This window comes from Hyaena hyaena, unplaced genomic scaffold (genome assembly GCF_003009895.1).
Source record: "Hyaena hyaena isolate Hyena2069 unplaced genomic scaffold, ASM300989v1 scaffold_935, whole genome shotgun sequence".
Taxonomy (NCBI): domain Eukaryota; kingdom Metazoa; phylum Chordata; class Mammalia; order Carnivora; family Hyaenidae; genus Hyaena; species Hyaena hyaena.
In genome coordinates, this window is record NW_024081571.1 from 404,493 (window position 1) to 419,737 (window position 15,245).

The following is a 15,245-nucleotide window of genomic DNA, read 5'->3' on the forward strand; positions in this document are numbered from 1 at the left end:
ACTGAGCCACCCAGGCACCCCAGACTAGTTAAATTCTTAAAAACATTCTCAGTTTACTTTTTGAATTCAGTAATTAATCTATTTAACTAAAAACCTTTGTATTTCATTAAAAAAGTATGATACAGATATATTTACTACCCAGATTAAGAAATATATTATCACTAATATTGTTGAAGGTCCATGTATTTCATAGTACACATATTCTCCTACAACAGTTCTTTTTTTCTAACATTATATTTGGGTGATTCATTCATATTGACATATGGTACTACTTGTTTTTCATTGCTATGTAGTATTCCATTGTATAGATCTATAAGAAAGTAGTGATCCATTCACTATTGATGAACATTTAGATTGTGTATCCATACAGTAGGCTACACACAAATCATAGTGGACTAAAATAAAACATTCATTTTATATTGATTGGAATTTTAATCATAGCACATGTTCACCCAGGCTGACAGCACCACCACCATCTGCAATATTATATCACTGTGGTAGGAAAAATTACTGAGGTGAATCATATACAGTCCCTTAAAAACTTTCACCAAGAATTGACCCATGTTCCTTCTGTTCAAATTTTATTCGCCATAGAAAGTCACACTGACACATTTAATTTAAAGAAGGAGGTTAGAGGTATGTAATCCTGTCATGTACCTCAAAAGAGGGATATAATGTATGATACATAATAATATATATGTATATTATATATATGATAATATATATATATAAAATCATATATATGTAAAATACTAGCCAACAGCCCTATAACTACAAGTTGTCTTGATGTTTGCAAGTGGGTGTAGATTCTTTATTTTTATTCAACCAGTAGTAAGAATGATGTACTGTATCTCAGGTACTTTTCTACATACCAGAAATACAAAATTGGAACAAAATACCCTTTTCTATAGGAAATTAGAGAATCTTTTTAGAGAGTTTCCTGTTGAGCAGATCAATTACAATACAAATATTAATACTATAATATATATATGTAGTGAATGTTCTATACACATTCTTTCTGTCTGAAATAAGAGAGAAGCAGAATTTTTTAAATTTATATCAGAAAATTACAAATTCTTTCCAAGAAATATTAGTCTTCTCTATAAAACCAAGGGTTCGGTTTGGGTTTGTTGAAGTTGAACCTGGGCCATAATTAAAGTATATCTGATCCAGAGGTAAAGAGAATTTTTTTTTATGAAATGGGTTTCACATCCTATAAATTCTGTTTGGCACAATGATTCCATTCAGGTTTCATTTTGCTGATCTTTTGTTGACATTTTTTGGCTTTAGGTCTACAATCTTGCATCCTTCATCATGGTAAGCCCACTATGCACACTCTTGAGAGGTGGTTATGTCTGTGCCTGAATTGTATTAGACCTACAGAATTAAAGAATTTATATGAAAGGATAACAGCCTGATAACTCAAAATTTCATTGGGTTAATGTAGCTAGAGTTGCTACCTAAGACGCTAACAGAATGATAGATTATATCAGTAATATTAGGTCTCAACTAAGGGAAGTGATGGTCCTAGTCAATCTCTTTGTTTAGGTGCACATAGAATCTTAGGTCCATTTCTATGTTCTGTCTTTTAAGAGGAACAAAAGTAAACTGTTATGATGGATATGTATTCATAAATCAGTAATATTTTTGACGAAGGAAGTAGGTATTGTTTTGATTGGAGTGGTGAGTTGGCGGTGGAGATGGCCATCTTTAGAAATGTGTTTCTAACTGGCATCAGTAAGAGGAATGGACCATGCCTGAAAGAAATTCTTTCTCCCTAGCAACGTCCATATATATGTATTCACCAGCTGACATATTAATTCTATAGAAGGGATTCAATTCAGTGGTGTTTGTCAAGATAACTTCTATGGTCACGTAAATTTCTTGAGATGTTATTATCTTTTTTGGGACACATTACATCTAATTTTTTAAAACTTAATGTTCACTTGATGTGTAAATGATACTGTCTCATATTTTAGAAGTCTTGATGCGTGTTTTTTTCACTTTTGGCATGTGTTGTCCACAATAGAGAACACAGTTAAATGTCACCCAATCTCACAGAAATTCAGCTTTAACCTTAGTCAAGCCTACTAATTTCATACTTTTGTCATACATTAATCACCAGTAGTCACCATTCAATCTGTTTAGGGCTGCAAAAAGTAGAATGGGTTATATGATTGCAATTTGAGTGTGTTACTGAGCTTATTTTGCTATAAATATTAGTTGTAGAAACACAGAAGAGCAGTGAAAATAGACAGTAAAATCCTTGAATTAGGGACCACATCTTCTTTGCCCTTCTATTTATATCTGGTACATAGCATATTGTCTAGGAAAATGGAAGTGCACAATTAATAATGGTTTAATTTAAAGAACTATGATTTCTCAATAAATCATAGAAAATGTCCATGTCATCAGTGGTAAGGAAGAGTCTAGATTCATATTCACGGGTTTATTTTCTGTGTACAAAATTTTATGTTGTCAACATTTATTGTGAACTATAGGGGAGGAGGAACGAGTATTAGGTGCTGGGAGAAAATAGATTTGGAAGTCAGCAGTTTAGTTTTGAGCACACAATAAACACATTATAACTATTTTACAATTTGACAAAACAACACACATTTGTTTTCCAGAGTGCAAAAGCATTCATGAAATATAACAAGAAAGGAATGATTGGACTCATTGTGTTAAAAGCCTTTAATTTCTGATTTTTGCCAGCCAATTCCTCTCTACTCCAAAGGATAATATCAGTAATTTATATTTTGAACTACATATTATTTGAAATAACTTTCAAGTTAATTATTAAGCTCTGTTTTGATGGATTTGAAAACCAAGTTTTACCACCCTTGTCACTCTTGGGAATTGTGGTTTTAAAAGGAATTTGGACAGAAATTACTCTTTTTTGGAGTTCACTGGCAAATGTCCTCCTATATGAAGGGAGGTATTCATCCCGGACACTAAGATAAGTATTCTTGATTTCATTATGAGGCAAGACTAGTTCTGTGAAGAGAAAAAACAAATACCTAATGTGAGCGTAAGTTGCTTTCTTGATGCCACCATGATCCTCATAGCAAGAATGATTTATTATGTTGGCTTATATTGTCCAATTCTTTTGTCAAAGGAATAAATCACATGCTTCTATTACTATGATAATATACAAGCAACTATGACCACTGTTGAATGCTCCTGCAGCCACATCTTTTATACTGTGCCAATTAAGCAGAAGGTGTGGAATGTTGGCAGGGGGATTTAAATGTCTCATCTAAAGGTCAACACCTAACAACAGGACAGCATTTATCCTGAACTGGACTGTAGAGTCAGCACTGGGTTTGAGCCCAGTTGCTGTTGGGGGACTTAAATATATAGTCCTCCAAATGAGAGCAGATGGCGTCAAAGGAGCTATACTGGTGTTCAAGATAGATCCTAAAATAGCTTTAAACTTCTCCATGACCTCATTCTGCCATGCTGGCTTGCTTACGAGTGTGTTTTTGGGTGGTGTTAATGTTCTAGTGTTAGCCATTATAATTTATGGACTGACATAGTATCGTTAACACTGAGCATGGATTGTACTCAGTAGCCAAAGCATAACTTTTTTCCCTCTATGTTTCCTGCAGCTGGCCAGTGTTTTGTAACCAGGGCACCAACTCTGGAGCCAGTTGGTAACTTTAGATGTTTGATTGGGTGTGCAATTGGCATTACAGACATGGTTAACCAAGGATAATATTAGAGTATGCGTGACAGTTTCAAGATTTCATACGGTGAGACAGAACTAGTTTTAGCACAAAATGAAACCAGATAGCTGTATTTATAGTAAGATTTTATTTAATAAAAGTGTTTTAGGCAAGGTGAAAGTGACTATGACTATTTCGCCTTTGAATAGGTGAATGAGCTAGTAATTTGTAATTTAAAATTTATTTTTTTATCAGAGTAAGCCATGTATATAGTATGTTTGTAAAGATTAATAAGGTTTAAGACTAACAATGACAAATAGAAGATCTTTCCCTTGACCTCTTCTTCTCCACCTTTTTTAAAAAAAAATGTTTATTTTTGAGAGAGACGGGGCAGAGAGAGAGGGAGACACAGAATCTGAAACAGGCTCCAGGCTGTGAGCTGTCAGCACAGAGCCCGATGCAGGGCTCAAACCCACGGACAGTAAGATCACGACCTGAGCCAAAATCAGATGCTTAACCACCTAAGCCACCCAGGTGCCCCTCTTCTTTTCCACCTTCTGTCCTGCTTCCAAGGCAACTACTTTCCATTCTTTTAGACATTTCTCTTGGTATTTGCCACCATTTTCCCAAGTGGTACAATTATAATTGTAGTGCCTGCGTCTTCAGTTTTAGAAATTACAGGTTGACGTTTGGGTTTCTATTACGAAAGATGAATATTTTAACTCTCTTAAACTCCCTTGCACCCAACACACCTTCTTCTCCTCCTCCCATCCTCTTTGTCACAATTTTTGGTGAAATCAGATGGTTTTCAATGGGTGCAGGAGTAGTCATTCATAAAGACTATTCATTAAGAGACTGCAGTAACCTAGGTTAAGGAGCACGATGCCCTGATACTACTATAGAGATGGAATGCTACACAGAACATAAAGAAGTTGCTTCCTGGACTTGAACAGAACACAGCAATCATGGAAAGACATGTGCCAATGAAAGGAAATCAGAGGTAGATGCTCTGCTGGACAGGGGATCGGCAGGTCTATAGTCCCTGACCTAAGTGACCCCAACCACTTTTGTTTTAGTTTTATAACATCTGCTGAACATAAAGCTTTCTGCTCAAAATGGTGCCTGGCCATTTATTTACGACTCAGTCTGAGCCCATGAGGCAGTTTCTCCTCCAATTACAGCAAGTGGGAAGAAGTGGTGAAGTCAGCTATTGATTGAACTTCAGGCAGCAGGTGGACACTGGCACTGGCTGGAGCTATTGCAACTTTGGACAACATTTTATTATGGTTAACTAGGAAGAGAGTGAAGAGTTGAAATTAAGTATTGTAAATGCTTACAATGTTACAATAATCCAGGGCAGAAGTCAAGGTGGATATGTCATCCCACGCCTTACAAATGGCATAAAATCCCTACAGTTTTAAGGTGTATCTTGTATGTGTGTTGAAAAAGTCCTTGAAATAGCCTTATGCAGGCTTACAGTACCCTCATTAGCACCTAATACAATACCCACCACATTCTAAGAAATAAAGAAAAATGGTTTGTTCAAGTCTCAGCTGTTTGGGTACTGTGTAAAGTACAGTTTAACTTACTGTAGATAAACAGGTGTTACTTACACTTGATCCTCTCATGAGGGCTGTTGCTTGCCAGGTATGCCCACTCAAGATGCTAGACTCTTGATGATAATTGTCCTTTGCTTCATCTGATCAAGCTAACGATACCATGAGGGCTCTTTTATTTGGGACATTGCAGAATAGTGACAATAGAAATAGCTGAGAATGAGTGAACATACCCAGGATTGAATTATATGTATAGCTCATGAAATACTTGATTTTAGCAAATATGTATTCTACAAGAAGCTACAAATAATATACAGAGTGATTTGGGTATTTAATTCATCCCTACTCTTAAGGGAATTGGTGTAATACTTAGCTAGATTACATTAAGAGAAATGCCTTTCTGTTTAGGGATCTGTTTAGATCTCTTCTTCATTCTTTATCCTTTTCTTATGTGATTTATTTTTTGTTAATGCCCCATACTGGTCTACAGCCTACATTTGTTTGTCATTATAAAACTTTAGATAAAAAGCATTCAATCATTATAATTTACCTATGTCTTTAGGTGAATATTTTATTAAGCAAGTTAAAAAAATTAAATGTTTAATTGAAACACTAGAAAACAAAGAAGAGCCAGATGATTAAACAAACAAACAAACAAACAAAAAACCATAACCTTCCTGCCCTGGAAAAAGTTCTTTTAACACATTGGTATAGGTACTTTCATTTCTGTGTATGTGCAGGTATTTGTATCTGTGAATTAAAAGTTGAAATCATACTATTTTGTAGCTTGCTTTCTTTTACCTAGAATTTTCCCATATCCAAACTCGTCTTTACTGGTAGTGGATACATTATTATTTGTATGAATATGCAACAATCTGAAATAATAAATCTATAGTACTGAGACTTCAGAACTTTTTCCAATTATTTTTGGTCATTGGATCTTTGTTCCCCTATATAATTGCACAGCCTTGGGCACAGCTGGAAATGAAGAGTTTACTATCTTCTAATGTACAGAGTGCAAAATAGGCTTTGCTACCCTGGCAATCATGACCCCCACTCCTTTCCCTTCTATTTATCTCAGTCTTGCTCTCTCTTTCCTACGATAAGGTGGTAGGAGGGCTACAGAAACTCCCAGGATTCACTTGGAAAGAACAAAACTTCCTGCTTGGATTTACTTAAAGAGGGTCCCCCCTTTGCGCAGCTATTGTTAGTTTTTGAATCATAATAATCCAAAGTACCCATTTGGAATTTGGTGATGTAATAATTTCGAGCCCAGTCAATATATTGTTTACATACTTACACAAAGAGCCTCCATGGACTATAACCTCTCCTTGTGAACAGCGGATTATAGTGAAAGTTCAAAATGGAGCCTGCAAGGTGCGTGGGCTGGGGGGTGCTGTGGAAGGAGGCTAGTATGGTGGATAATCGGCCTTCAAGGACCTAAATCTTTGTAAGCTAATGACTGCTTCTCTGCCTCTATTTTGTCATCTGTAAAATGAGTATAATCATACCCAACTGTAAGGTTTTGCTGGAGATTAAAAGTGAAAATGTATTTATTGCAAATTTAACATAAAGTGTCATGTAAAGTATTAGTCCTGCACAAAGTGTTCACGGGAACATCATCATGGTGTTCTAGTGAAATTGCAGATGGCGGTTGTGTTGAGGAGCACAGACAGATGGACAAGGCCAGATGGAAAAGGATCCTTAAAACGGATCTTCCATAGTGTTTATTTGCCTCCCTTCCTTCATAAAGCAGCCCTTTTTGATTCTAGTATTTTCTCTGTTCTGAGAACCAATATGACACCGATGAAAGGAAAACAAAATCACTAACAACCTGAAAACTGAGTGCTCCGAGAAGCCAACATTTGTTGGAGCTTTTCCACTAGATTAGCGTTCATTTGTCCTACTTCTCACCGTCCCCCCCCCCCATCAGCTTCAGTTTTACTTTGTTATTAACAATAAAGGCTTTGTTCATGGACAAAGCAGATATGAGCTTGATCTTAAGTTATTTGTTTAACCCTCACTTAAAGTTATTGCTCTTTGCAACCCAGGGCATTTCTGGCATTTGAACAGGAAAAATTCTGAGCAAATGAGTCAAATAGCACATTAAATTAAAAAGGATCCTTTGTTACCAATGAGCTATCTCACTAACATAGAGTAGTAATGTAACTGGGGTTATATTCCTGACCAAGGTCACCACACTTAATTACTCAGAAGTGTCATCAGCAAGGGTTGTAAATGAAGATACTCTTATTATAAATCTAAGTAGTAATTTCAAGTGGTAAAATGTTTCAAGTCTTATAAAAGGAGCATAAATATACCTTATGACTGATTATTCAGGGGTCTTTTATAAACTATAAAATGCACATATAGTGTATAAAGTAATAAACTATGTTGTAAATATGGCTAGCTCAAATTAATTTACTTGCCAAGACAAATATTAACATTGAAGTCACAACTTCAAATATAAATTCATTTGGAGGCAATATTTGAATGACCAACAATAGTTTTAAAAGCTATCAAAGGAAGGCTGATCATTTTTAAAATAAATAAATTTTTGATCTAGCAAGTAGAAGCATTTGGAATCATTTCATTGGCCTTAAGCTGCTCTCAAATTTAAGATGTCGATTTGTTTTTATTTTAAGAGCCATCGAGGTATCTAAATATTTCAAGGGCTCTCCAAGGATTTTCACTGTGAGAGTTTGAAGAGCTGTAGACTCTTAAAATCTGGCCTTTCTGTTTATCTTTTTTCTCTCTTCTCAGCAACTCTAATGGCTGGATGGAATAAAAAAAGAAGTCACAGAAAGGCCTTATCTCACACATAGACACACGTGTAAATATAACACATGATGTGATACACACACACATATCTTGTAACCTCAAAGTTTCAGATCTTCTCAGAGCCCATCTAACAGAGCTGCCGCGTTTTTCGTATTGACTTGTCTGGTTTGGCGCTGTGTTTCAGGAACTTTACAAGCAGATGTCACTGAAAAATAAAGGAAGTATTATAGACAGACTAGTTAATAATCCCTATTCTAACACTTGCTGGCTCTGTGAACTTGAGGACATTATTCATCTTTTGAGCATGAATTTCTTCATCTATGAAACAGAACTCATAATACTAACTCTTTAAGGTTGGAGTGAGAATTACATGAGGTAATATATTAAAAACCCTATAGCACAGAAACTGGTCATGACAGACAAGTGTTCAAAAAGGGAAGTTGTTACAATTATTTTTCTATTATGAATATTTCCTTCTAACAATGGTGTTAAGTGGAATTTATCATGCAGAGTACTGATTAAAATGCACTCACCTTATGATGAGTACTTATGTATGTTACTCAAGATTTCTTGAAATTGTCTGTGCAGCATTATTACTGTTTATTTATAAATATATTTCTAATCTGGGTCCTAATTAGAATTTTTTCCTAGGCAATTATTTTAATCCACACTGGAAAGCATAAATAAAGTCAATGTGGCTGAAAAGAAAGGAACTAGAACATCAGTGCCTAACTTTGTAGCTTTTTCTGATAATCAGCCCTTGAATAGTTTATGGGTAAGACCAAAGATTTAAGTAAATAACTAAGTAAAGATTTTTGCAAAGGTTGCCCAAGGAGGGTCTGGGAAGAATTGTAGTCTCACTTGTTCTGGTGTTTATTAAAACACCACAAATTCCCACTTTGATCTTGACTCAAAAAAAAATGTCATGGGGGCACCTGGGTGGCTCAGTCAGTTAAGCATCCAACTTTGGCTCAGGTCATCATCTCATGGTTCGTGGGTTCAAGCCACGCATTGGGCTCTGTGCTGACAGCTAGCTCAGAGCTTGGAGCCTGCTTCTGATTCTGTGTCTCCTTCTCTCTCTGACCCTACCCTGCTCATGCTGTCTCTCTTCTCTCTCAGAAATAAATAAAACATTAAAAAAAATTTTTTTTAAAGAAAATGTCATGAAATTGGCACCAAATTAATTAAGCAACTCTGTATTTGTCCTCTTGAGTGAATCTTACAGGCAGTTAAGAGAGTGGAAGAAGAAAGATTCAATGATACATCTCTTTTGGAAGTGTAATATCAGCTAGATGTTGGAAAGAAAATACAATATATACCTTGCTATTACCAGTCAATGTCCATCTAATTATAAAAGCTTCGAGAACCTGGAATTCTATTTGACTTCAAACATGTTAAGGGCTCAAATCATTCAGCCTGGTATAATATTTTCTGAGGATTTGGTCAGATCATTTTCTTGCCTCAAATATTTAATTGAACCAGTTGTGGGTAATGAGGTCTGCTCCTTGACAACTCACAAGTAGTTTTCACACTGACTTATCCTTAATCATAAGTTGTATGTCATCTTTGGCCTTCTGCACAGGCAGATGGGAAATTAGTGGGACAGTCCATGAAAATACTGGCCCGCAAAATAGTCTCGACGGTTTCAACACCAGCTGCTTTCCAGAACACTCCGGCCCTATGTTAATGTAAATATTAGAAGACTTAGAAGAGTTTGCAATCTTTTGGCCTATGGTTAAATTATTATTTTAATCCTTTCTTTTCCTGAGTACCACTGATGGATACTTTTAGTTCATTTAGCTTGTTTTTCTTGTTGTTTTCTTAAAGATATCCCCACTTTACTGGAAAAGCAAACTGAACGAAATGATATAAAGCACGGCATAATTCAACAACAAAAAAACACTGTATGATCCATTGGCCTAGTTTGCTGAGGTGTGGCTTTATTAGTTTTTTTTATCTCAAAAAAAAAAAAAACCCTCAGCACTATTGCATTGGTATAGAGTTCTGTAAAAGCCCTATGCTTGCTCTGAGTAGGATTTTTCTTTTATAGAGGAAAGGAGATTACAGGAAAGAATACCAGTCTGAGAAATCTTTTAAAAGAATTTGCATATGAATAATCCCCAAGGATGGTATTTAGGTATAAGAATATTGCAACTTCTCCAAAATGGAAGTGAATCCAAAAGAGGGAAGTATAATTTTTACAAATTGTGCTTGAAAGAAAGTGAAAAGGGAAAGGAAAGATGAAGAGACCAATTCCTTTATAAATGTTAGATGGTTGGATAGTAAACCCAGCAGTAGCAATTTTGTGTTTTGTGTTTCGTCAGTCATACATAGTGCTGTTCCGGATGCATATAGTGCTTCTCTCTTGATGCTGTCAGTCCCAGTTCAAACCTTTATATCTTAGATTGCTTATTGCACATTGGCTATGTATTAAAATCACCTTATGTCACACACTCCATGCAATTTACAGAAAGACTTTCATTGTGGAACAAACTTGAAAAAAAAAACAAAATATTTCTATGAAAAGCAATTTGCTCTGCTCAGCTTTGCCTGTATTCCCAGTACAATTACTGTAGATTATCTGAGTTTGAAAATGAGCTTTCTTCATTGCAACCCGCTCTCTGTTTGATTCTCTCATGAGGTCATAATCCTCTGTTTGCGCAGTAAGCCTGTTGCCATGGAGATTAATGTGATGTTACAAATTTGCTATTATTTATGACTTCATCGTAGGATGGATCCGAATAAGAAATTAATCTCCAATTTCTTCACAAATATTTGGTGAATCATATGAGAACAGGTGAAGGCATTTCAGCTTTCATTTCAGCTTTCATTTCTTAATTGGGAGGTAGAAGTGCCTTCACTGGCTAACAATACAAGTATCTTAAGAAATAATAACTGCAAAAAAATGTTAACGTAAGTACTTTTAAAGAGAAGCTGAAACGTGTGGAACACCAGGATAAAGTTTATGTTCTATTTACAAACTATCCATTGAGAGCTATGAGGTAAAATCTCCTTGAGAAACCTATCCTGTCCATATCATTCTCTCAACAAGTTTCTCCTCAGTACCGCCATGTTTACTTTCTTAGCACAGAAAAGCTAAACAGTGAGCACTCTGGTGCATAAGCCCCTCAACCATTGCGATATTGAATTCTGATCTTTAATAAACCAACATTGATTTACTTCACTGCTTCTGTTTGCTTAGTTAAGCTCCACTGGCATAGGAAAAGGCACACATAATTTAATCAAATTGGTTTTTTTTTTTTCATCTGAGTTTTTATTAGTGCGCAAAGCAGGGTCTAAGCATTCAAAATTTATTTTTACCTCTAAAATATCTTTCTTCTCTCTTGGAGGAAAGGTCTGAAATTGCAGTTAATTTCATCCTTCACTTTCAATATGTACAAAAAGAAAGACAAAATACAACCAATGGTCTTATTCTTGAGTGTTAAATTTACTTTCTTTCTTGACATCGTTGTTGATTTGAAGAATCAGTGTAACATCTAAAGAGTATTAAGCTTTGAAATATCCAGATTTCAGATGCCAACACACAAGTCAACATCTTCAACATTTTAAATTAGGCAACATTTTCTTTTGTGATAGCTGATTTTTTCCTGATCATCTAGATTAACCAATTAATAGATGGGAAAAAAACAGATTTAGAAAGATGAACGATTTGTTGAAGATCAAGAGGCTGATTGATTGACAGTTTTGGACCCTTGTCTTGTGGTTGCACAGTAAGATCACCTACAGAGGAAACATGGTGTCAGAGGTGGAGGCTATTCGTGGATCCAATAGCATGGGTTCTTCTCCACCAAAGATGCCCTTGCTCCTGCCATGCTGATAGGCAAACTGACAGTAAAAGAAACTGCTGCTCTTTGGGGGTAGCCCTTTGAAATACTTGCTTTGTGTAGAGCTGTCTTCTACTAAGATACCCCTTTTTGATCTGGCCCTAAGCGTTGCTTTCTGTTCCCAGAGTACTACTTAGTCCTTCCTTATTTTTTCCTTCTTTCCAGTGCCCCCTTCCACCCTTCTTTCTTTGATTTTCCATCTTTGCTTCCTTCCTTACTTTCTGGTGTATCTTTCACTATATCTTTATTTTTGACTTTCCTAGCCCTTTATAAAACACATATATTTCGATCTTGGCAGTAGGTTTTACGGTCCTTCTTTATGCTGGTTGTGCATTTTATGTGTTGTAATAGTTATAATTGATCCACAAATTGGAAAACTTTTCAGTCTAACTCTCAGAATGTGTTGGGGACATTTAAAATGTATAACTGATTAGTATTCATTGGGAAAGGGTTCCTAGGAAGTGACTATGCCAGCAAAGGATCCATGAAGCAGCAGCAATAGTAAAGCACAGAAAAGCAGTTGATTTAGTTATAGCATTTCCTTCCAGTTTGTGGTTCATATATTCATTTTATTTATAATATTGCTATATGAACAGCAGCTGCTAATTTTAATTTGGTTAATTTTATAAATTTATTTCCTTTATGGTTTGTTTAGTCTGTGTTCTATTTAAGAAAATCATCACACTAAGTTCCTAAAGATATACTGTATAGTCTTCAGAAAAGATTTATAGTTTTATCTTTCACATTTAATTAATTAACCTACTTAGAATTTATTTCAATTTTAATTTAAGCCAAGGATCTGATTAAATATTCTTCCATACATAACCAATTGCTAGTGACATTTATTGAATACTTCCTCATTTCTCCCAATTATTTACAGTATTAGCTCTTTTCTGGAATATCTATTCTTTTCCATTGCTCTGTTTGATTAATCTTACACTAATAACAAAGTTCAAAGTTCAATTTTTATTTTATTATAATTTATTATATTACATGGATTTATTATAATTATTATAATTCTTATTTTAGGTTTATTTATTTATTTTTGAGAGAGAGAAAAAGTACCAGTGGGTGCAGGGCAGACAAAGAGGGAAAGAGAGAGAATCCGAAGCAGGCTCCACACTATCAGTGCAGAGCCTGATGTAAGGTTCAAACCCACAAACTTTAAGATCATTACCTGAGCTAAGTCGGGCACTTAACAGACTGAGCCATCCAGGCATCCTTATGATTTATTATAATCCTTGATAATTGGGAAGTGCCAGTCCTTTCGCCATGTTTTTATAATTTGGTAGTATATATGGAGTATTTCTAAAAGTTCTGTCTGTCTTTAACAAATCAATTTAGTCATTTTATAGACTACTTATATGTCATTCTTCTTATTCCTTTAAATGCATTGAACATACTTGTTTTAATAGTAAGAACCTGATAGTTTCCATTTCTAAAGTCTTGTTCTTTGTCCTTGCTTCCTCTTTTTGTGCCTTCTTTCCTTGTGTGTGTTGAGATTTTTTTTTACTTTGAGCTCCTGTTCAGTGGATCTCCACCTATATTAATTTTATGAGATATATATTTTAAAAATTTAAAGTTTATTTATTTGAGAGAAATATTTATCTATATTTATTTATATTTATTTATTTGACAGGCACACATGGGAGAGAGAGAGAGCATGGGGGAGTGGCAGAGAGAGAAAATCCCAAGAAGGCTCCATACTGGCAGCCCTGACCCTGACAGGGGGCTCAATCTCATGGGTCAAGTTCCATGAGATTATGACCTGAGCTCAGATTAAGAGTCTGATGCCTAACTGGTTGACCCAGCCAGGGGCCCCTTCTATGAGGTATTTTTGAAGGTATGTTTAATCCAGACGATTTACTTCTGCCTGATGCCCAAGTAGACCAGTAATTCAGGATAAACTTAATATAAATCTTGGTTTAAGGTCTTTGGGATTATCCTGAAATATGGCTGGCTCATGATTATGAATTCTCAAAGTAGATTTTTACTCTATCCAGTGCCAGGTTGAGAATGGAGTTTTTCTTGATTTTTTTTTTTAGAAATAAGACCCTTATGGTTTTATTTATTTCTGGTGCACTGCTACACCATGGGTATAGCCTTTGAGAGAATTTCTTTATGTAGATGTGTCTTAATGGAACCCCCATTTTGAGTTGGTCCAACCACATGTCTCCTGTTCCTAACACTCTAGTTAATTAACAAAACAGAAGCTCAGTGTGCCCATGGTTGGGTACATGTCTTCAGGGAGAAAATTGCTTCCATTTCTTGTCTTTTCAAATTCTAATTCTACTTCCTTATTGACCTTAAAGTTTGCCTAACTTTCTTGCCAACTCAATAATTTAAAATATCTTTCCATCCTTCCTTTTTGCTTTCTATGTTTTTTCCAGCATTTTTGTTGTTTTCAGATCAGAGGGTCAAGTCAGCCATGTTTCATAAACAAAATCTTTATGAGACTAATTTTTAAGAGATGTAAAAGGATAACTTCAAGGTTATGGATAAACACATTGTCAGCTCTGCCACTTACTATCTTATTGACCCAGCCAAGTGATCCAGTCTCAGGCCATTTCCATGTCTCTCTCTATAACATATGCTTCTCTGTCAGGGTTTTTGTTAGATTTGACTGAGATTGTGGAGGTTGAAGCACTAAGTATTGGCCTGACTGACACATACTGGGCTTTAATAAATTATTGTAAAAATAAGTATGGTTGATTCTACACCTTCCCAAATCAATTTTTTAAGAATTTGTATATGAATCACACAAATATAAAAAGATAATCAGGTAAAATATGTCATGGCTTATAAAACATCAATGTGAAGATGCTGAAAAGAATAGTTTCTCTTAAAAATGGTTGTTAAACTGGATCACTGTAAATAAACATAAATCTCCACAATAAATACACATTTAAGACAAGCTGTGTAATTTGACCTTTTTGATAAGAAAACTCTGGAAATAGAGGAGCACTTGCCTTCTGTTTAAAAATATACAAATTTTCTAAATCTTACCCATAGCTCTGTGTTGAGATGTTACCAGAAACTAACAGCATTGGCTATAGATTTTCCATCTAAAAACTTGGTTACTTTTATAAATCTCACTAGTGTACCACCTGTGTAGAAGACTAAGTGTAAGTTCAGTGTACTCTGATATTTTTAGCCTCCAGATTGTTTTTTAAAAATATTTATTTATGTACTAGTTTACTAAAGTCTCTATTCCCTCTCCTTTTAGAATTAAGAATAGTTTTATGATATTTATTAATTCTAGAGCATATACTGTGTTGGGAATTGCAAAATCTACATTTAGGAAAAAATGGTTTTGATTTCCTTGTTGTGGTAGAAAGTTCAAGAGCGTCTTGACACAAAATAATTGCACATACACATAGAATACAAATTAAAAC